This window comes from Ceratotherium simum, chromosome 6 (genome assembly GCF_057802395.1).
Source record: "Ceratotherium simum simum isolate JZ-2026a chromosome 6, ASM5780239v1, whole genome shotgun sequence".
NCBI classification, from domain to species: domain Eukaryota; kingdom Metazoa; phylum Chordata; class Mammalia; order Perissodactyla; family Rhinocerotidae; genus Ceratotherium; species Ceratotherium simum.
Genome location: NC_141905.1, coordinates 74442036 through 74466239, shown reverse-complemented (window position 1 = coordinate 74466239; position 24204 = coordinate 74442036). Strand labels below are relative to the sequence as shown.

General features: G+C 40.2%; 1 protein-coding gene across 3 annotated transcripts in view; it reads right to left on the bottom strand.

Annotated features, from left to right (window-relative positions):
• The window catches only part of ATRNL1 (attractin like 1), a 773536-nt gene that overhangs the window by 60382 nt on the left and 688950 nt on the right, over positions 1 to 24204 (bottom strand). The window lies entirely within an intron of this gene.

Sequence of the window (24204 nt, the reverse complement as noted above, 5' to 3'; positions counted from 1 at the left end):
CTCCATAGCAATGGTTCTCAAAGTATGGACCATAGACCCTAGGGGTCCTTAAGGCTTCTTCAGGGGGGTCATGAGGTCAAAACCATTTCATAATACTAAGACATTGTTTACCAAAATAATACTAAGACATTATTTGCCTTTTTCATTGTGTAGATATTTGTACTGATGGTGGAAGCGATGTGTTGGCTAAGATTGTTAGAGCTTTAGCATGAATCAAGGCTGTGGCACCAAATTGTAATAGCAGTCAGGCATTCTTCATCTGCTATGCACTTGTAGTAAAAAATAATACCAATTTCACATAAGAATGTTTTAATCCATTAAATCTTGACTGTTGCATACATGTCTTTTTAATATTCTGTGTGATGAAATGGAAAGTACACAGAAAGCAGTTCTGCTGCAGACTGAAGTATGATGGTTGTCTCAAGGAAAGCACTTATATGATTGTTTGAATTGCCAGCTGAACTAGCTACATTTTTTTAAATGAGATACCATTTTTTTCTTAAATGAGTGACAAATGATGGTTATTCAGACTTGGGTATATGGCAGACATTTTCTTAAAAATGAACAAAATAAGCCTCTCACTTCAAGGAAAACAATTGGCAGTATGTGTGGCCAATGCTAAAATATAAGCTTTAAAGTGAAAATAAGAATTATGGCATTTAAAGAATTTATCTTTTTTTTTTTTTTTTGCAGGAAAAGATTTGCCCTGAGCTAACATCTGTTGCCAATCTTCCTCTTCCCCACCCCTAAGCCACAGTGCATGGTTGTATATCCTAGTTGTAAGTCCTTCTAGTTCTTCTATGTGAGCCGCTGCCACAGCATGGCTACTGACAGACGGGTGGTGTGGTTCCACGATCAGGAATCGAACCCAGGACTCCGAAGCAGTGAGTGCCGAACTTGAACCACTAGGCCATCAGGGCTGGCTCTCTACTTTCTAATACAGTAAATATCAATAGATATAATCCACACAAAAAAAGCTTTTTGGGGTCCTCAATCATTTTTAAAAGTGAAAACAAATGTTTGAGAACTGCTGTCTTATGCCATCACCTCCATATTCATGGGTGGGCTCCTTTGGGGAAGAGACTGAGTCCTTCCATCTTTGAAGACCCAGTTTCAAGCATGATGCCTGTGCATGGTAAGTACTCAATAAATATTTGATAAACTAAAAAATGGACTACTGTGGAAAATATTAAAAATGAAGGCAAAACTAAAGGGAGAAAAAGTAACTTGAAGAATCTGTACTCAAATTTGACAAAAAACATCAAAAGCCTTAGAATGTTTACAACATTTGACAGTAATTTTATGTCCAGGAAATTTCCCTAAGGAAATAATTTATTCTAAGGATGTGCATAAAGAAGTAGCTATGAGCACAGTACAACCCAATTGAGAAAATGTCTGGATCTACTTTAAAAGAAAACTTCTTATAGACCCCCCAATGTTAACTTAAATTATTTTTACTATGTTACTTAAATGTGTGAAAATATCAAATTACATAGCAACTCTTTATGTTTATAGTTCTTATACAACTACACAACCCAAACAAATTTAAAACAAATCTACAAATTAAATACAATATTTACAAACAAAATTCAAATCTACAGCATTCATTTAGGGTAACTGATGGTATTTATTTGAAACTTGATTACTGCTTGCTCTGCAAATATGGTATGAACTTCTTGGGGTTTTTTTGAGTTTGATGTATCTAAGTTACCGCCATGTAATGACTCAATCCTGCAACCACTTTTCTCTATTTGAACTTCCATTTGTCTTGCACGCTATGAAGTCTTTGGCTTCACTTAGTGAAACCAAGTATACCATCATTTACTTATTAAGTTGACCTCTGCCCTTTCTTATCAGTCCACAACAATGAAAGTGACACACCATGGCTCCAGGATACTGTGAATACAGATGCAAACTCAGGCACTGAAATTGTCACAAGGTAATTATTTAGAATCGATAGTCTAGAATATGCTTTCATAAAAACATAACATTTAAAAATTCTCTTAGACAACCCTCATATGGTGAAGAGTAAAATAATAATGATCAATGGTGAAAAATTGGAAATAACCTAAATGTCCATTAAAAAGTTAAATAATTTAAGAACTATAAATATTACAGAATATTATGAGATCATGGGAAATATGATGAGAAATAACACTTCATTAGAATGTTCATAATACATTGCTTAAAAAAAGTGGATTGCAATGTTTTATATATATATATGAGGTTCTATATAGATAGATGTCTATCTATGTATATATCTAGCTATCCATCTATTGAGAGATTCATCTAGAAAAAAGACTGGAAGCATATACAACAAAAACTTAACAAAAAGTTAACACTGATATGGTATTATAAGTGAATTTTATTTTCTGGGCTGGCTCCATGGCATAGCGGTTAAGTGCGCACGCTCTGCTGCTGGTGGTCTGGGTTCGGATCCCGGGCGCGTACTGAGGCACCACTTGTTAGGCCATGCTTGTCCCATATAAAGTGGAGGATGATGGGCACAGATGTTAGCCCAGGGCCAGTCTTCCTCGCAAAAAGAAGAGGATTGGCATGGATGTTAGCTCAGGGCTGATCTTCCTCACGAAAAAAAAAAAAAAAAAGAAAAAGTGGGGCCAGCCCAGTGGCGCAAGCGGTTAAGTGCACACGCTCTGCTGTGGTGGCCCGGGGTTCATGGCTCGGATCCCAGGCATGCACCGACGCGCTGCTTGTTGAGCCATGCTGTGGCAGCATCCCATATAAAGTAGAGGAAGATGGCCATGGATGTTAGCTCAGGGCCAATCTTCCTCAAGAAAAAAGGGGAGGATTGGCATCAGATGTTAGCTCAGGGCTAGTCCTCCTCACAAAAAAAAAAAAAAAAATTGAATTTTATTTTCTTCTGTGTGTTTTTCAATATTTTACAAACTTTCTTCAATGAATATATATTTGCATTATAATCAGATGAAAACATTTTTTTAAAGGAATTCTTAAACAAAGCATCTGACACAAAACAGCTGGACTTAGCTTAGAGACAGGTCATTTTAGTAAGTCAACTTCTAAGTACTTAGTATTTGATGCATTTCTGGGGAAAAAGCAGTAAGAACTTCTTAGTGCAACTCATCCTTAGTAGTGAGATGAACCACAGTGGACATCTTCCTGACAGTGGGGCAGTATTATCATCTTCCCAACTCCGAGGAGCTAACAGCATCACTATTAATTCTTGACATGCTATACAATCTCCCCGAGAACAATGAAATTTACAATGAGATGTGATTCTTTGAATCTGTTTATTTTATTCTATTTTTTTGGATAAGGCACAAATTTTACATAAGTATTATCTACTAATACAGTCACTGTTCATCATTTAATTATATAGTTAATGCCATGGATTACAATAGCGAATGCACAAAGATGTAATTATACGATAAGTACCTGGCAATTTCTATTCTCTAAAGTGAAGACTGAATGTTAATTAGCTTTAAGCATATTACAGTAGGTGCAATTATCAGGTAATCTTTGGGCATGTGTACTTTTTGGATCAGCACTTATTAGGGAAATCCCATGTAGTTACTGAGGAATGTCACGAAAAGCTGCAGACCTTTGTGCACTGATAAAAGAAAGAATTAGAGAAGTTAATTCTGCTGCCACCTTATTGGTATTACTATGTTCCCATTGCTCCCTTGTAATTCTGTCCCTCTAAATGCTCAATTATTCAATATTCCCAGCTACCTGGGAAATCTGGAAAAGCTGTACACGTGATGCATGTGTAAGTACAAAATGCCTGAAGAAGCCAAGTCCATCAAATAGAACCTCTCTTCAGCAGTTTTTGCATTTAAATATGAAATCATATTGAAGTGTCCAGGTGGCAAAATTTTTTGCTCTAGCAGCTGCGACACTGACACAGGAATTCAAAAGCAGAAGCCCAACAGATTAATGATTCCCCATAATATTATCTCTGTAACATGCAATTTGTTCTCAATGATAATTAGATATTTAGAGAGAGACATAATTAGGAAGAGGCGGCTTAATGCTTTTTGTTGTTGTTGTTGTTTGCTGAGAATCTCCTGACAGCCAAGGGATCCACAATGGGAGTATTGTGATTCCGGTAGTGCAGTTTGCCGTAGCCGGCTATGTTGAGAAACATCCTGCATGGTGAAATAAAACCATCCTAAATTCAAACCTTTCTATAGTTAATTGGTGTTTCATATCTCCCATCCTTGAAAATAGGCCAGGATTCTGTTTTTAAGTGCTTCATAAGCATGGATTACCAAAAGAAATACTGCACCAGATATAAAGAGAAATGAGGTAAAATACAATTTCAAATCCATTTTGGAATGATGATGGCTAAAATAGCCATGGAAAGGTAAGGTCCAGATGGAAACTGCTATTTTCTTTTGCCTGTTTATGACAACTGGTTCCATTTTTCCTCAGCTCTAGTATTGCTGCTACCAGAGCCCATATTTAAATGTACATAGTTTTCCCCGGAATTTTATTTACAGAAATCAACCACCAGGTTCCTTCCTATGAGCAGAGAGGACACCACGCTACTGAAAATGTCATTCTCCACGTCCACCTCAAATGCCCCACCACAGGCTGAGATGGAGAGTACAAAAAGACTGTATCTGAGAGGTGCAGGCCATTTTAGATCAGATCAGAGATCCTTACTCCAGCAGAAGGGGTAAAAACATTCATCCCCCAAAAGTCACAGTTCTCTCTATACCAAAACCCTAGAGGACTCACTCTGCTTTCTCTTTTCCAAAGGGAAACACTAAACTGACTCCTTTCACCACTGATTAATTGTCATTAAAAAAAACTTTAGGGGCTGGCCCGGTGGAGTAATGGTTAAGTTGATGCTCTCCGCTTTGGCAGCCTGGGGTTCATGGGTTCAGATCCTGACTGTGGACCTACATACCACTCGTCAAGTCATGCTGTGGTGGAGTCCCATATACAATAAAAAAAAAAAAAGTAGAGGAAGATTGGCAACAGATGTCAGCGCAGGGCCAATCTTCCTCAGCAAAAAAAAAAAACCTTTATATAAATGGAATCATACACTACATACTCTTTTGTGGCTGGCTTCCTTTGTTCAACCTTATGTAAGTGAGATTCACTTGTACTGTTGCATGTAGCAATAGTTTATCTATTCCACTGCTGTATACTATTTCTGTGTATGAATATACTACACTTTATCCATTCTACTGTTGCCTGTTTGGCATGTTTCCAGCTTTTAGCTATCACAATTACGCTTATATGAACACCTCTGTTCAAGTCCTTTGGTACATATATATACTCATTTCTGTTGGGTTTACACCTAAAGATATAATTGCCTGCCAACTCCTAACAGCTGAAACTCACTCACTGATACGCAAGACAGCTTTGTTTTTCTAAAAGAAGAGAAGAAATCTTTGTTGAGGAATGGGTCTGAGATGGGGTGAGAAGCACTCTGGGAAACTGGAGCTTGTGGGCTGGATGTGGGTCCCCTGGGCAGGAGGGGTAAAGAGGTGCTTTCTGGTTTGGATGGATAGAAGGAGAGGTGTCCAGGAGCCAGAGGGTACAGTCTCACCATCCTGTGCAAAGCCGAGCCCAGGTCTGGTGCCTTCGAGAACAAGAGTTTGGGATTATCAAGAGGCTGCAGCCTTGGACAGCTACTGGCATCTGTTCCCCTGATCGGCCATGGCAGTGGGAGGCATCTAAAGGCTTTATGAACAAGGGACAGCTGGAGCCAGAGGATTCAAACAGAGCTGAAGTCAAGTGGTGACTATGGTTCATTTCTTTGGGGGTTTCTAGCAATAACTAGCAGCCTATTGGGAGGCAGGCAGGGAGCGCTAAAGACTCGCTATCTGGCAAGGGTTGAGGTATTCATAGACATCTGGCTAATTATAAAACCAGCCAACACACAGAGTCGCTAATGCTATAGCAGTACGATGAGCAAACACCCAGGAGCCAGTGGGGACATGCCATTCTGTTCCCCGCTCTGCTTCTCACTCTTCCACTCAGACTCCTTCCCTCCCAGAACTTCCTCTCTACTCCTCTGTTACAAAACCAGAGGACAGTTCTAACACTGCCAAGAAGGAGTCTTGAAGGCTTCACAGAGGAGGTGACAATGAGGTGTAACCCTGGGGAGTGATGGGACTTTTCCAGGTGACAAAATGCCTTACAGGCTGAAGGGATATCATGGGTGAAGGAATGAAAGTATGAAACACAGGGCGCCTATGGAAACCATGACTAGTTCAGTATGACTAGAAAGGAGAACGTGGGTGTCAGAGCCTGAGTGGTGCTTTTAAGGCCACTTATTTAGGCAGTTCAGTCAAAATTCCCCCAGCAGCCCTGGGCAGGGTGAACCTGACTGCTAGTTTTCTCCCCAAACTCACCATACCCAGCTTGTCTGGACACCCTGCAAGGATTACAACGTCTGTGATTATTTGCACAGCTCTTGGTTTTTGTTCAAGGCCTTTTGGGGCTCAGCTTCCCCACCCTCCAAACCCCTTCCCCAGAGACAGCACCTGCTTGTGAATGCTGAGTGCTGAGCCTGCAGCACCTCCCAGGTACCATCTGAGCCCAGGACCTGGCTGTGCTGGTCTCAGTCTGGCGGTGTTGGAGACAAAGCCTGAGTGCTAGAAAATGAGGCTGGGAAAATAAGTGAGGCTGCCATGCTGAGGGGTGAATTTCACCTTGTTGGAAATGGCTGGCCCTCAAAGATCTTTAAGTGACAGAATAGGCTGAATGTGTCTGAGGATGTTACCTGTAGCCCCAGGGTGGAGGATGGGCTGGTGGAGGGGAGAGGGAGGCGGGGGAAGCCAACTGAGGAGCACAGGGCAATGCAGGTGAAAAAGCGCCTGGGATTCAGAGTCAGAAGACCTGGGTGGTAGCACTCATTTGGGACCAAATACTTAAATTGTCTAAGCATCAGTTTCCACATGGACATAATGGATGAGAAAGACAACCTATAATGAGTAAAAGAGATATACAGTATGTGGCTTTTTGAACTACAGAAATAGTCTTTGAGAAATCAGAGGTAGGATCAACACTAGTGTTCGACTAAACATAGAGGTTGAGGGAGGAGTCAAAAGTGACTTTAACATTTTGGTTAGGCAAACAAGAGAGAATACAGGAAAAGAAATGTGTGGGAGAAAGCTGCTGAGTTAAGTTATGGCCTAGGTGTGCCTGAGTGCCCGTGCATTACCATCCAGCAGAAACGGCAGCAGTGCTCGGGGTGCCGCAGGCAGCTGTGCGAGCTCCTCACTGGACAGGAACTCCCGGAGAAGGGGTGAGTGTGGGCCGAAATGCAGCTCACACTCTGGGTGCCAATGCTTGAACTCTGGGGTGGAACTGCGTTTGCTCAGAGGCTGTAAATGAGCTAGCGTGGCCCTGGCAATACAAGACTCCCATCGACAACTGAGAGGAGAGCAAGGGAGGCGACCTGTCCCCCAGAGGGAGTGCTGAGAGATGGGAAAGCCCCAGCCTCACACCAGCCTGGCACTGCCCTAAGCACAAACTGAGAAAGCCCTTGGGAGAGGGAGCCCGCAGCCTCTGCAAAGACAAGTCAGGCTCTGAGGACACAGGTACCAGTGCAGCTCCACAAACACATGGGTGGGCAGCCCCCACATCTCTGAGTAATTTTCACTCTCAGGGAATCAGGAGATTCAGAGACCCAGAGAATATCAAAGTGGGAAGGGTCCTCATAGCTACCCATCCAAAGCTTGTCCTTTTCAGTGTCTCAAGGGGGGAAAAAAAACCCTTATCTTGTGACTCACTGCTTCCCCTCTTCCTCTTCTAAGGAGTCCTTTCACCCTCCTTCACTACTGTACACAGGAAATACTCAGGGCTTCACTATACTTAAGTGCACAGAAGGGCCAGGATGAAAACTCAATATCGATTAGGTGAATGACAGGGACACAGCTGGCCTGGCTGTCTTACAACATTAATCACATTCTTCTAGGCCCTTCCAGTTCTGCTCCCTTTCTAATTATCACTGGTCTCCTCTAGCCAGAGCCTAGGACTCCCTACTTTTTTCTTGAGTCCACGTTTTCCCATGGCCAGGCACAGGCTGAACCCAGTGTCCCAGGTCCCCGGGGTCCTTCAAAAAGTGAGCTTGTCAGTCTGAGCTACAGTTCTAGGTCCTGGGCTGACAGCACCTGCCCATCTAGGTCAAGCACTGTAGTGAGGGCTTGAGCAAGATGACTGTCTCCTGAAATAATTTTGGTTGTTGGTCCAGCATATAAGATGCTTCCTGTCTGAGGCAGGCTTTGCCTCATTTCCAGATGCTTTCTGGCATCATCTTTGGTATGTTAGCTTTTACCATCTAGTAAATTTTGACTTTCAGTTTCTGAAAATTTTCCCGGCTCCTGAACTCAGTTTGTACTGCTCCACTGTGACCCCAGGCTTTTCCATACTGTTCCATCAGCTTGTTCTCACCCATCATGCACAGCCTCTTCTTGGCTCCCTGATTTACTGATGCCCATGAGTGAGTAAAACCTCAGTTTCAGGTTGAAAATGTTTTCCTTGCAGCCACTTGGACCACAGTTTTGCCAGAATCTCTAGTATTCCTTTCAAAGAAACTCATGATGACTAGTATTTATTTAAAATTTATCCACTATCTATGTTTAAAAAAGGATTTAAGGCAGCTAAGTGACTATTATTATTTTCAGTTTTAATCATCATAGTCAAGGTCTACTACAGGTAACCTTGTCCTCTATTCCTTTCAAAGTTCCTAATTTCTTTCTTCATAATTCTCTTCATCCTATTATATAGCCTCACTGAGTTCACACCCACCTTCGGCTTTTAAAGAAAACTGCCCTCTACCTACACATCCTGCAGAGGGCTCTCCTAGCCCCGTGGCTGCATAGTACTGTGCCGAAAGCCCCGACTTGGCAGCTAGACTGTTTGGCTTCAAATCCTGACTCTCTCCCTTATTAGCTGTGTGATCTTGGGCAAGGTGCTGTACCTTGGCTTCTCTATCTATAAAATTTCAGTAAGAAGTGTGTTTATCACATGGTGCTGCTGTAACGCTTAAGTGAGTATGTGAATGCATGCACATATACCTTTTTAATAGTATCTGGCATAGAATATGCAACATATATGTGATAGCCTTTATAATTTTTCTCTTCTTTATACTATTTTTATGCCTAAAACTCCACATTTTCATCTTTTCTCATTCCTACCACTGGAATCTTCCAACCCTTCAATCAAACAATTAATATTTGAGGAGTTAGGAAGTAAATTTTTCTACAAGTGTGGGCCATGGTGCTGCTGAGCCATACTTGTCCTACTCATGTATACACAGTATCAGGGGCACTAGTGTTAAATGGAATGGGTATTAACACAACACATACATTACGCATCAGAGAGCAGAGAATCTTGAAACTCTAGGGCCATAATACAATGGCAAGTGGGACCTTCTCACTCTCAGTATAAATGAAGCACATCTCCAGGTTCTTCTTGGACAGGGAAAGAGCAAAAGAAAACTGCTTGTAAGGTACGTGCCCCCTGCCCCAGATTAATCTATCTCGACCAGAGGCACACTGGTCTAACTATCTGATGCTCTGCAAGTTTAGACCCCTTTGGCAGGTTCAAAACATTTGGCTAACATAAGTGTGTGTGCATGTGTGTGTGTGCATGTGTGTGCATGTATCTGTGTGTGTGTAGGTGCACTGAGGTTTTCTATAAGTTGTCCATATCTATTTCTTTCTTATAATTATAGTTTCTTAGAGTTCTATTTCCTGGGAGAAAGGTCTTCCTAGTGGCACTCTCTGCTGCCCAAACCACAGTGATAAATAAATCGTGTCTCTCATTGCAAAGAGCAAACTGTGCAGCATTAGGTTGGTTGGAGTGAAGTCCTGTGTCCTTGGTGTGTGGCCATCGTGGTGAGGCTGGCCAGCAAGATCTGAAACAGATTTAGCCAGGATGGTGTCCCACAGAGCAAAGTTTCCACTGTCTTTCTGTTCATCAGGCCGCATGTAAAGTGACTTTCAAAGTAGGTCCACAGAGAACCTAAGGAGGTGTGTCAAGAGGGCAGTGAAGAGAAGGGGACGGCAGGTTCCTTGCCTGTTCCATTTCTACCAGACCTGCTCCACTGTCATCTGAGATATTTGGGATTCCTCCAAAGATCTCATTTGCAGAAAGGATACTGTGGCACCATGTGATTCCTCTCTGTCTCGCGCACTAGACTGTGAGTGTCCACAAGGGCGGGAGTCAGAGTTGATTTTACTTAGTGCTGCACACCCAGTGCCTAGCACAGTGCTTAGGATTTTACCTGTACTCAGTAAGTACTTTTGAACAAATGAATAAAAACTGAAATCTATTTGTCAAGGGAAAAATATTACCAAGTCCCTAGAGAGGTTAAACCAACACAGCATTTTTATAGATATGTGGTTGACTGAGATAAAGTTAATTGTGTTAAATTTTGTTTACTGTTTATATTTACTAGGTTTTAAATATTCTCAAGCAATGCTTTTGTTCCCAAAGTCCAAATAAAATATCTCATCCAGGTATTATCATAGAGGAAATATTTGAAGACCAGTGTACCTTACTGACTAGTTGTCACTAACGTATTCCTGACCCAACAGTACATACTAATAGCGACTATCTGCATTGGGCCTACCTGGAGGAAGAGCTAAGGGGAGGTTTCAGTAACTCCCGACAGACATTCTTGATTTGAGCAAATCTATGATCTTTCTACTATGATTTCCAGAATCCTATGACCAGACTCAGGGACATCTACGTCTATACAGGCAGCTTCATTTCTAGCCATGTGTATTGGCTACAGATCTTTTTTGCAGGCTACATTCTGAAAATGAGTGATCTCTCTATTCACATTAATAGCCAATAAAATGACCACCATTCAGCCTGAAGGAAAGTACAATGCAAGCAGCATTCTAGCTTCAATCAGATGGATGCCTTCTCAATTTTGTTCTTCTGCTCCTAAGAAAGCCGGAAAAGTATTCTATGGTAATAGCAGCTCAAAGCAGCTCTATTTCAATATACCAGTTACTCATTTTAGTTTGCAATTGCTTATAAAGCACAAAAGTTGTATGGTTCTTGGCTTGGATCCATAAGTCAGAAAATTTACTGTACTATGCTTCTAATTATCTACTATTCCTTTTAAAGGGAAAATCATTCTAGATAAATTCTTTAGCTGAAATGCTAGAAATGTTTTAAACAGAAAAAATGTTTCCTTTCCCGGAACTGTCAGAACAGTTTTCTAATTAAAACATGGTAGGCTTATAGCTAAGAGAATATTCGGAGAGCAAGAGGTTAGAATTCAGTTTACTAACCACTTAAAAACATAAATTACCAAAAAATGCTTTAAAATTATTTTTTTAATATATACTATTTTAGCAATTAATTAACAATGCTTATCTCTGTCAAATCTCTGTAATTATGCAGTAATCATTCATTGATCAAATCTTAATTGAGTACACACTGAATTCTACGTCTAAGTGAGTAAATTTACATACTAATCCGTTCACTCTCCCCTAATCTGGAGATTTCATTTCAGAGAGCCTCAAAAGTATGAAACACAATTATAAATCGAGGAAAAGTGGAAAAGACTCAAACAAGGTTTTGAGTAGAAAGAAAACATTGGTTATAAAGTTCATGCATTTTACTAAGTATGTAGGTATCTTCATGTTATTACTCAAATAAATATGAACCAAATAGAACAACAAAAGAATAGTGACTTGTTAAGAAAGAGCATATATTGTCCATCAGGAAGTAAATTGAGCATGTTATAGACATTATCTCATTTGAGCTTTTTGCGGTTCTTCAGAGATATGTAGTGTTATCCCCATTTTACAGAATAAAAAACTGACGCTAAGAAAGGCTAAGTGTGCTTCCCAGGATAAAAAACCTGGAAAGTGGTCCACATGCATCTGACTACATATCCGACGTTCTGACCATTAAACCACACTGCATTTTCCATTTAGCTTGTGCCTATAGGTGCTGGGCTGGGAAATATGAGGACCTCACAGGCAGTGGTTCAACAGCTTACACTTACAGGTGTCCCATTGTCAGTTTGTATCCAAGACTCTCTATATTTGGTTTTCTACTTGGCCTTTCAATGTCCCTGTGACTGAATGCTGCCTTAAGCCACACCCCTAGTCTTTAACGGTAGGTTTTATCAGGGATTATGCTCTCTGCAAACAAACTCAAGTCTCTTGATGACTAGATCTCAACCCCCGTGCTGCCACATCTTTGGAATGCCACAGCCAGCACTCTGACTCCCTGCAAATCACTGGCCTCACTTCTGCCCTGAAATCTCTTTCTTCCAGTCTTTGCCTGAATAATTCCTGGTCATCCTTCAAAGTTTCCACTGCAATGTCATTTACTCAGGGAGGCCATCTCTAACTGGCAGATCTAAATGAGGAACTCTTGTTATACTTTCTCATACCACTTTGTATTTTCCTTCACTGCAATTATCATGATTTGTAATTAGGTATGTATTTGTGTGATTATTTGTCTGATGCCTGTCTCCCACATCAGACAGTAAGCTTCAAAAGGGCAGGGACTCTGCCTGTTTTGTTCACCCTGAGCTAACACCTACTAAGGGCTCAATGGGTATAAATGAAATGAACAATCTACGCAAAGCCTAACATAACAGATGCTCATTACACATTAGTGCGTTAGTGTACAAGATCTACCTAGATCCTTGGATCTCTACCCTCATTCCACATTCCCTTTTGTCTCAGGGACGGATACCTAGATTTAAAGATTTTATTTATTTATTTTTCCCCCAAAGCCCCAGTACATAGTTGTCTGTCATAGCTGCACATCCTTCTAGTTGCTGTATGTGGGATGCGGCCTCAGCATGGCTGGAGGAGTGGTGCCTCGGTGCGCACCCGGGATCCGAACCCGGGCCGCCGGCAGCGGAGAGCACGCACTTAACCGCTAAGCCACGGGGCCGGCCCTGGATACCTAGATTTAGAGGGCTTTCTTGTGGGGTCCCTTTCCTGACTATTCTTAGAGAAATTGACGCTGAACTTGTTCCTCCATTTGTCCCTCAAGATAACTTAACCCCTCTGATGTGCTATCTATCAGAGGGACTAGCCACTCTCCATCCCCCAAATTTAGTAATGACAGTAAGTTTCAATTGTTTGAAAGTTTTATTTATATAGATTACCTAATTTTTTTGTCGGGGGGAGTGAGGAAGATCAGCCCTGAGCTAACATCCGCTGCCAATCCTCCTCTTTTTGCTGAGGAAGATCAGCCCTGAGCTAACATCTGTGCCCATCTTTCTCCACTCTGTTTATGGGATGCCACCACAGCATGGCTTGATGAGTGGTGCACAGGTCTGCACCAGGATCTGAACTTGTGAACCCTGGGCCACCAATGCCAAGTGCACGAACTTAACCACTACACCGCCAGGCTGGCCCCTAGATTACCTAATTTTTAATGAAGCCTGGCTTACTAAAATCTTTAGGGTACTTCCAACAGCTCACTAACTTTATTCAACTGGAAAAGAGTTCTCAAATCAACTTATATTAAGAACTTTGCAACAGCAAAAACATAACAATCTTTTTAATGAGTTCACTGGTAGAGACATATAATGCTGAGATGCACAGAAGAAGAAATGATTTACTAGTCAATTTAATTCAATTTTGTCACCAAGTACTATCAATTCCTACTTTGCAATAACTTTCAAATTCATCAGATACCATCCCTTTCTACCACTATCTAGACCCTTATCTGCTTGGATTACTGTAATATTTTCCTAACTGGTCTTCCACTTCTAGTCTTAATCTTTTATAATTGAGTTTGTGTACTGCAGCAAAGTTAATTTTCTTAAAACCCTGCATTTGCAGGTGAGTCCCTGCTCAACAACCCATAATGGTTTCTCAATTACTACCAGATCAAATTCAACTGCATCTTGGGAGTGAGGGCCTTCCTGCCATCTTCTATCAGACTTAGCAACTCCCCACTTCCAAATCACTCTGATTCTGACTCTTCTTTGCTCATGAATCCCTCCGCTTAGATCGACTTTCTCCTTCTATACTGTCTGCCCAAGTCCTGCCCAGCATTTGAAAATCTCAAGTTCCGCTGACTTCATTTAACTTTTAGTGTATTACTCTGCTAGGGCTTCCATGACAAAATATCACAGACTGAGCTACTTAAACAATAGAACATGGTTCTGGAGACTGGAAGCCCAAGATCAAGGTGTAGCAGGTTTGGTTTCTCCTTCGGCCTCTCTCCTTGGCTTGCAGTTGGCCACCTTCTGTCTGTGTCCTCACATGGCCTTTCCTCTCTGTGCACACACCCTGGTGTCTCTTCCTCTTCTTATGAGGACACCATTCCTATAGAATTATGACCTCATTTAACCTTAATTACCTCTTTAAAGGCCCCATCTCCAAATGCAGTCACATTGGGGGTTAGGGCTTCAACATATGAATTTGGGGGAACACAATTCAGTCCATAACACTTAGTGTTTTTTCTTTCTCATTTTACCTTTTGCAGAGATGGAAGTTACACAAAGTAATTTATCAATTGCCCAAGGAGATTACAGTCTCCTTTAGAAAAGTAATTATCTAAATTTTCTTTTCTATTCCTAAAGTTTATGTATAATTAACATTAATTTCTTTCTTCAATAGTGCCCAGTACTTGAGAAATGGACTCTCAAGAAACACCTGTAAGGGTAAACAATATCTTCATTTCCTAAGTCAGTAATGGAGGGCAACCTAAAATCAGGCAGAAACTTGATGATCAGTAGGTGATGCTATCCGCTTCAGTTAGTAGTGGTCAGGGTGAGAATGGAAACTTCAGTTGAGAGGTTGGGCACACAAGGAGAACTTCAAGCTGGAAGAACTCAGCCCAGCAAGTACACGGCACCTCTGGCCTTCCACTCTGCATTCTAAAGAAGCCATAGAGTAAAGCCAAGATGTTGAGGTGGATGTCACTGGTGGACAGAAAAGGCAATACACCTTCTCCAGCAGGCTGTCTGAGAGAGAGCAACCACATCTGCCTCCCAGTTGAGAAGCATGGAGAGCTGGGTAGGAGATAAGGGGATGGGAAAGATGAAAGAGAGGAGAGTGGTGGTACTACCTCTGGGCATTACTGTGCTGTGTCATTTCGGTTCTCCCAGAACTATTGCCCCCAGCAATTCCCAATACATCTTCAAAACCTTGCTTTTAGCCATTCCGGTAGTTATTTGCATCTGGGTTAACATTCTTAACTGATCAATCAATGGCATTACTGAACAACTTCTTAAAGAATTCTCAATATCATTTTTCCTACCTGAACACTAAAATTAATTAAGTTATCAAATAAAATGTTGTGAAATAGTCTGTAGGTGTTCTGAAACTAATCTTTGAATGAGTGAATGAAAAGTGGCCAGTATATTTTCCTCTGCTATTCTGAATAAAAGTCAAATGTTTACCAAGTGGGCAATCAATAGAGTAGATCTGAGACAAAAGCTTTGGAGAAACAGTGTTTTCTCCTTCTGGCCCAAAGGGCCCTCATTCCTCCCTTTCACCGACTAGAAACTACCTTAAGGCATAGAATTTCAGACCTGAGCAAGTTAGGGGAAGTATTTTACGCGTGGACTAGGGTGATGAAGAGAGAAATGCCACAGCTCTTAAAATCATAAAGAATACAACTTCTTACTCTGAACAAGAGGTTTTTCAGTCCTACTCAAATTCACCTTTTGGATGAATTTAGCAGGATATGAAATAATCCCAGGAGACTCTTCTGCCTCCTATTTGCTACTCTGGGGTCTAGGTCCTGGTTCCTGGTCATCCTTGGCTTGGCGATAGCTTTCTCTCATTGTGGCATCACTAGTGACTTACAGAAACACTTTCTCTGCTGACAGCACAGACAGAGATGTACGAAGGTCACAGACAATCAAACAGATAGACAGACAAAGAAATATTTTTCCGAAACCAGCCATATCAGGCATGTAGGTCTCAATTGATTATGCTCAGCTGTTGCATAGCTGTTGTCTCCATCTCAGAGTACTTATTTTACAATGAGGAAAATAACGAAAGGACACTGTGAAATATGACCGGAAGGATCTCCTTAAATGGCCAATAAATGGTGTGTACAGCTAGATTTTAATGAAGAGCAGCTATGCTGTAATCCTTGAAGATTCCCAGAAAATCTAGGCTTCCCAGAATTCTGGCCTGATTTACATAAACAAATCAAGGAAATGTTTTACTCATGGATTCTTCATTATTTCTCTGACAAATGCTAGAAAAATTGGCAAAGTGAAGCATCCGCCCGATTTACAGTTGCTCTTTCTCTGGAGCTCCTGAAGTCAGGATATAACAGTATCTCCAGGAAACTGCAAATATTCACTTTATTTCAATTAGTTTTCTCCGTACAGTCCACTGCCTCTTCAGCCAGCTCAGAAAACATGACTTTTAGTATTGCTTAAGCTGCTTGACCTGTGAGATAAGCACTGAACTCCTACCTAGTCATTCCCTAGGAAGATTGGGTCCTTTGTGTCTTATCAGTTTACCTGCTGGTACTTATCTAACACCATTTGTGATGAGCTCTCACTATTTTTTTGTCCATTTGAATTTTGACTTGATGTTAATTTATCCTTATCTTCTGATTAACACAATTCTACCTTTATGACCTAGAGTCAAATTTTTCTTTGAAGGGGCTCCTCTAAACACAAACCTCGGAACTGAACAGTACCCACTTTTGAATAAGGCTTTTAAGCTGGCACAGGCCCTATTAGGCTTTTGAACTTTTAACAAGAGAAAGCACTGACATCTTTCTGTCAACATTTTCCTGAACCACAAATTGCTCATGCATTAGAAATTCTCTAGAAATGACATAAAAAGGCTATGAAGCAAATGTATTCTTGTAGTGTAGGTCTGCAAGTCAGGGTAATTTCAGAATATACCACATAAGCTGAAAAGATGGCAGATGCAAGAATTGGATTTAACCGTAGATGATAACCCAATTTTCTCCATAGTGCTGTAACTCAATAAGTCTTTAATGGCTTCTTAGATAAACAGATGGATGTCATCAAAAGGCACAGGATGATAAATCTGATTGGTGTCTGAATAATTCGCACTGCTTTATCCCCAAAACAAGTAGCAAGAGAAAAATGGGAGAACGCACTCTTAAGCCCCAGCATGGGAGATTAAATTATTTGATTTGAAACAGTTGTACTTTCCCAGTGGCATGATTTTGAAAACAACCAGGATGGCAAAGTCCAGGAAGTACAATATATCTTTTTAATTAGGGTTCTTTTTTTGAAGATTTATAGTATTTAGTTTAGCTGTGTTTATTCTTATTTAGTTGACTCAGTTTATTTTCATACAGATTTCCAAATATTCAATTAAAGCTCTTTGGAAGATTATGACTATCAATTATCCATGATGGCCAGGAGTTTATAGACTCTAAAGTCCATGGCCCAATTTCTGCTGGTCAAGCAGTTCCTGATTCTTTGAATAGTTCCTTTACTTGGATGCTTTTTCATTGAGCTCACTTATTCACCAGGATCATTCACTGGAATTATATTTCAAACGATTCATTGTTGGAAGTCCAATACATATATGAAGAATCTGACCAAGCCTTTCCAGGGCTGGAACTGTCAAATTCTAAACACACACTGATAACCTCATTGAGATTTTTGTCTAGATGAATCCAGGAGAAAGGGTATGGCTAAAAAAAATGTTCTGAAAGGAAATATGCCTTTTGTTTCTTTGCCATTGTTATATCTGGGTTGTGACATTAGGGCAAAGTTCTATGGTTTTTAAGTGTTAATTTAGGAAATTCCTTACCTCAGACAGAATAGAAGACTAGATTTTTTTAATGTCTGATGATAAAATATACCATTTCTTTCATATGAGAGGGAAATGTATCAGATGGGATGGTAATGGTCTTTGTCTCTAGTATAAGATACCACTTTCAAGTATTTCTGAGATGCAAAAGTTTAGTTGTCATAAAACTAAGTATAGTTGTCACAAAAAACTTTGCAAAGACAGAACTAGAATATTCTTGGGAACCTAGTTGAAAAAGAGTTTTCCTTTCTATCCAGAGTCCAAGCAATTGTTTTAAAATATTTTTATTATCTAACATCAGTTTGTCTATCAAAGTTAATTCTTAGCAACTTGAAATAATAAAAACAGGAGATTCTTGGGGCCGGCCCAGTGGCGTAGTGGTTAAGTTTGCGTGCTCCACTTCGGTGGCCCGGGGTTTGCAGGTTTGGATCCCTGGTGCGGACCTACACACTGCTTATCAAGCCATGCTGTGGCAGGCATCCCACATATAAAGTAGAGGAAGATGGGCACTGGATTTTAGCCCAGGGCCAATCCTCCTCAGCAAAAAAAAAAGAGGAGGATTGGCAACATATGTTAGCTCAGAGCTAATCTTCCTCACCCCCCCAAAAAATAAATAAATAAAAATAGGAGATTCTTACATAGCACTTACTATGGGCCTGAGTACTAAGGACTAAGTTCCTAGAACTTTACATGTATTAACCTATTTACTCTTCATGACAATTCTAAAGGAAAGGACTATTATCATCCTCAATTTATAGATGAGAAAACTAAGGCACAGACGTATTGAGTAACCTGCCCAAGATCACACAGCTATTAAATGGTAGAGCTAGGAATTAAACTTCAGGCAGTCTGGCTCCAGAGTCTGTGCTCTTAACCATTTTAATGTTCTATTGCCTTTCATAAAAGCTGGATTGATGTATAAAGATGTTCATGATATTATCAGTAATCAAGCAGAGATGGATCAGTTAGGACCCACTGAACACGGGGATGATTATCTCTGCTTTGGAATCTGGTTGCTCAGTTGTGCAGCCTGGGGAGCTCAGGGGACACTCCAGGAGGAACAGGCCCAGGTGCCCAGTGCTCACCTCAAATGCTTTTAGGATGCAGGTGGGGTGTAATAATAAAGCACATACTACCAAATGTACTAGATATGTAATGATAAACTTTACTACCAGCTTCTTCATGTGCTAATGGATGGCTTTGTCTTAATTTCAGATAACTTCTACTGTACTCTTCCTCTACTAGGCCTCTGCAGAGGCTTCTGGTTTGCTGAACGCAGGGGCCTGTCACTAGTCAATTGCAATTAATCCTTTGATTGTGGAATCTGACTGTCTCCTTATGTCCCATGGGCATATTCATTAGGGAGGGGATGTGGCCATAATTTACTACAGTCATTTTCGTGACATTCAAAATGCCTCAGTTGGCTGAATATAAATTGGTAAAATTTTCCTGAAAAGGAACTTAACAATATGTACTGAAAACCTAAAAAAAAGGTTCATACCTATCAGTTTCAGAACTAGCATTGTATCCTAAGGAAGTAATCAAAGATGTGGACAAAAGTTTTACATGAGAATCTTTTAGCACGGCGTTATTTACAACACCAAAAAAAAAAGCAGCAGCCTGGGAACAACATAAATAGCCAAACAGAGGAGAATAATTAAGAAGTTTACGATACACCCATAAAATGCAATATTATGTAGTCATTAAAATTATGTTTCTGAAGAATTTTAATGACAGAGAAATACTCATTATATAACATTCAGTGAAAAAGCAGAATACAGAACTTCATAAAAAAATGATGCCACTTATGTAAAAAGAAAAAAATCTAAATATATCCAAAGTCCTGAGAGGAAATATGTCTTTGGTTGATTATCTCTGAGCTATAAGATTTTGGTTTCTCTTTTCCAAATTTTCTAAAGTGACAACACATTAATTTCATAATCAGAAAACCAACCAATAAAACCTACACACCCATGAGCTTCAGGGAGAAGTGGCAGATGTTTGTGTGTGGTGGTGGTGGTGATGGGAGGTGGGGGGAAGTGGGAAGCAGAAGAGAAATGAAGCCACCTCTTCCAGAAGAAATATCCGATTCCCCTGCACCCTCCTCCACCTCCCCAGTCCTCAGCACCTGTGTGTGGGGGGTATGTATTCACATGTACACACATATACAAATCACCTGATTACCAATCTCATGTAGCTCTTCCCCACAGAAGTTGGGGATTCCAAATGGCTACTACAAATATAAACAGAGTCAAATCATCTCAATGTATATTTTTAAGCAAATTACTCTGAAGCCTGACTATGATAATGTCCCCATTCTGGGGCCTTAAATTCTTTAGGCTAAAACTAGAATATCCTTTTATTTCTTACATTTTTGTTTAGAATACCTAAAACTAGAATATCCTTTTACACATACCTTCACACAATTTTTTTTTTTTTTTTTTTTTTTTGCTGAGGAAGATTTGCCCTGAACTAACATCTGTCCCATTCCTCCTCTATTTTGTATGTGGGTCACAACAGCATTGCTGATGAGTGGTGTAGGTCCACGCCTGGGATCCAAACCCACGAACCCAGGCCACTGAAGCGGACTGCGCTGAAGTTAACCACTATGCCACAGGGCCAGGCCCCCTTCAAACATTTTTGTAATGCATTATAGGTTGTGACACTCATTGGCTCTTCCTCTTTTTACTGAACACCAAGTTCTTGTGCACCTCTGGCTTCCATTTAGTGAGATACAATGATATGAGATATGTGAAAATACTAGGTCAATCAATGCTCATTTCCTTCCTCCTTCTGTCTTTACAGGTCAAATTATTGTTTTGGAAAGAATATGAACCAAGATGAGTAGGATTTGGGCCTTTGGGGAGTAAAAGAGGAAGGACATTCCTGGCAGAGGGAACATTTTAAACAAAGACATAGGGCTGGGAACATCAGGCTATGTAAGAAAAACAAGTGAGTATTCTGTTTCTGCGGAGTGAAGGATCTGTAGGTGGTAGTAATGGAGAAAGGTGGCTTGAGGCCAGATCACAGAGGCTCCTGGTAACATTAGGATGATTCCAAATATCAAAGTCACCAACCAAGAGAGTAAAGATTTGCCACTACGTCTATTCAAGAGAATATACTATGGGCTTTGAAAGCAATTCTAAAGAGGAAGCCAAAACTTATTTTGAGCAATGTCAGTATGGTATGAAACTAATTGGCCTGGGAGTTAGAAGACCTGGGGTCACCTGCTGGTTCTGCCAATACTCAGCTGTACGACCATGGGCACATTGTACGACTTCTTTTGTATGTGTAAAATCAGAGGGACTGAATATATGAATGCATTCATTCATTCATTCATTCAGCTAAGTATTGAGGGCCTGTTGTTTCAGGCACCATGCTGGACATAGAAGACACTGTGATAAAGAAAGATGGTCCTTGCTTGCAGGGAGCTCACAGTCTAGTTAGGTACGCAGTCAGATAAATAATTTTTAGTGTAATGAGTGGGTTAGGGAAAACAAGAGTTCACCAAATTGTCCCCATTAAGAGACATGGAGGTAACTGGCCACCTCAGCAGGAGAGATTTAATAGAGAGGTGGCTGTGAAGTCAGATTACAGTGGGCTGGGGAGTAAGTGAAGATGGTGACAAAGACACCGTCTGAAGTTTGTTTGGGAAGAAGCTGAACCAGCAGGAAGGGCAGGAGCTGGAGTGCGTTTAAGTCTCATAGTCCTCTCCGTTTCTAAACTACTAAGGTTCCTATCACTCGAACAAGTATATTTAACCTTCCAAGGTAACAGCCTTGAAGGGGGCAGCAACCAATTCAACGCATAAGTTCTGGCATGTTTGTATAAAAATAAGCCAAGCAGTGGCCACATTCCAAATACTAAAAGGAAATCAAGATCTGGAAATTATACCCATGAGAACCTGTGTAGTCAGGCTGTGGATATGTTTAAAACTATGAGATGGAGGCTGCACAAGATAGGGGGCTGATCAAGATGAACTCTCGTTGTCTGATCCTGTTATGCTAACAACACTGAGATTGGAAGAGAGGAAAGAGGGACAGTTCAGGGAGAAAAAAGCATACCAGGAACCCTAAGCAGCCTGCCAGGCTGCTGCTTCCAGTAAGCGGGCTCTGACCTTGTCTCGTACCATTCTTTTGCTAGTAAAGATGGTGTAAATAAATGGAAGCTTCCTCTGATTATATAACATTAGAGAGATGCTAATGCTTAAGTAGTTAGTTGCTTGAAATTCCTAGATGTCTTATCAAGATGACATTAAAACCAACAAGTGACAACATGGAATTCTATTGTTCTAAGAAAATGCAACAGTGGAATTTAATTTTATAAAACGGCTAACATTTGCAATTAGAATTTCTGGTAATCCTTACACTACCGATTTAGTACTAATAACTTTTTAAAAGACAAATATGTTTTTTTTTAAAGGAAAAAATATTTATTTTTACTGTGTGAAAATACAAGGATTTCAGAAAGGCAGTTAGATTAATCTTTGTGATCAGAATTCAGAGCTACTACAGTAAAGGTTTGGGTTTATTTTTTCATTAGCATTTTATTGATGGGGCCAATTAGTCCGAGCAAGCCTGAAATTCCCAGGATTTCTTAAAACTGACATCTGTGCTTTTCTTAAGCTGCTGGTGACACACAATGATGTAAATTTACCAATTACAAGACATGGAGGGGGATGCGTATCAGCAGTAGTGAAGCCTCGGGTTTGAGTCTGAAGTGCTCTGGGACAAAGATAAAATAATGTTTGATCTCTGAGTCACTCTTTAAAATCCCTTCTTTCTCTTCCCTCTTCCCCCTCCCCCCCAAATCATAAAACAGAGCAAATTAAATGTGAGCTTAACATACTTCATGTAAGTGCCTTTTTCCGTCTTAGTTTTCTATGCTGTATTTAATTCTTCCACACCAGGGAAACATTAGAGCATAGGAATTAAAGGCATAAACTTGACAGTCAGAAAAAAACTAGGTTGAAAACCTGATTCTGTCAGTTATTAGCTCTGTAAACTATTGGCAAGTTTTTGAACCTCAATTTCCTAACTTGTAAAATACAAATAGTAGTATCTAATTTATAGGATTATTAAAAGATTAAATAAAAAATATAAGAAAACGATTATTATAGCAACTTACTCATAGTAAATACCCAATAAATGATAGGCTTTGTTGTGTGTGTGTGTGTGTGTGTGCCTGTGTGCATGCAAGTGTGTGCATCTTTGCTCATTTTGGACACTTAGCCTACTGAACATATTTTCTAAATTGAGAAAAATCCATAATAGAAATGACATTTGCATCAGGAGCCCCAGCACCTATAACTGTTCAGTACAACATGTCCATGTCAACATAATTTAAGGATATTTTTAATAGAAAGAGCTTCTTAGTCCCATCGTGGTCTTGAATGCTTAATTATTTAAAACATTTTCAAAATTTTAACAAAAAGTATGGCAACACACTGTAAGTACCAACAAATCAGTAAATGTGTATCATCTTGTTTTAAGCTTTTATTAACTTTGCTCCTCATGTTGCATTAGAAATCCTATGCTTTTCTGATTTATCCATCAGATTTAAAGATGGGAGGCAGAATTAGAGAAAAAATCCATAAACTACTTAAACATTAATATTTTAAGAAGAAGGTGTTCTAATGGACACCATAAAGATGAACATGTAGTTCAAGAATCAGGGGGAAAATTCCAGAGGATAGAACAGAAGCATCCATAAAATTTGCTCATTTTCAATGTCTCTAATATGTGAGTGAGTGGCCTGGCAGATGAGGCCTCAGCGACTTCGACAATAGGGCAGCTCGACATATGGGTCATATAGACCTGGCTTTAAAATCACCTCCACAACTTGCTTGCTTTAAAATCTTGGGGAGCTAAAACATTTTTGGCAAGTAAATAATCTTTCTGAAGCTTGGTTTCTTTAGCTGTAAAATAGGGATAATTTCCCTCATGGGTTGTAGTAAGAAAATTAAATGGTTTAATGTATATATATAAAGCACCTGGGGTAGTGGCTGTCCACGGCAGGTGCTCAGTAATCGTGGAAAAACATATCTAATGTTGTTATTTAGCTATTGTAAGTTAAGAAATTTAAGTTTTTATTTATATGTTAACATATCACATAATAGTGGCTAGATAGATTTTCCCCAATTTGGAGGCATGTTTGAAATGGCCTGGCTTAAGATAAACTATGGTATATACAAGATTCACTTTGGAAATTATGAGGAAGAGCTTCACAGGCTGTGACAGCCATTGTCTTGAGCAGCTGAAACTCAGGCACAAAAAGCTGATGCGGTTGCTGATTAGGAGAGACCACGGACAGAGAAAACGGTGACTTCAGAATTTGAGCCCCAAACTGAAAGTCACAAGGACAGATACTCCAAATTGCAGGAGTTAGGTTTGTGACTCAGCTGCTTCTCATCTGGGCAACTCTGTGCAGCATTTTCTAGGGTGAGAAGCAGCAATACTCCTGATGATGATTAATCATTCTTCCAAGTACAGGAGAGGCC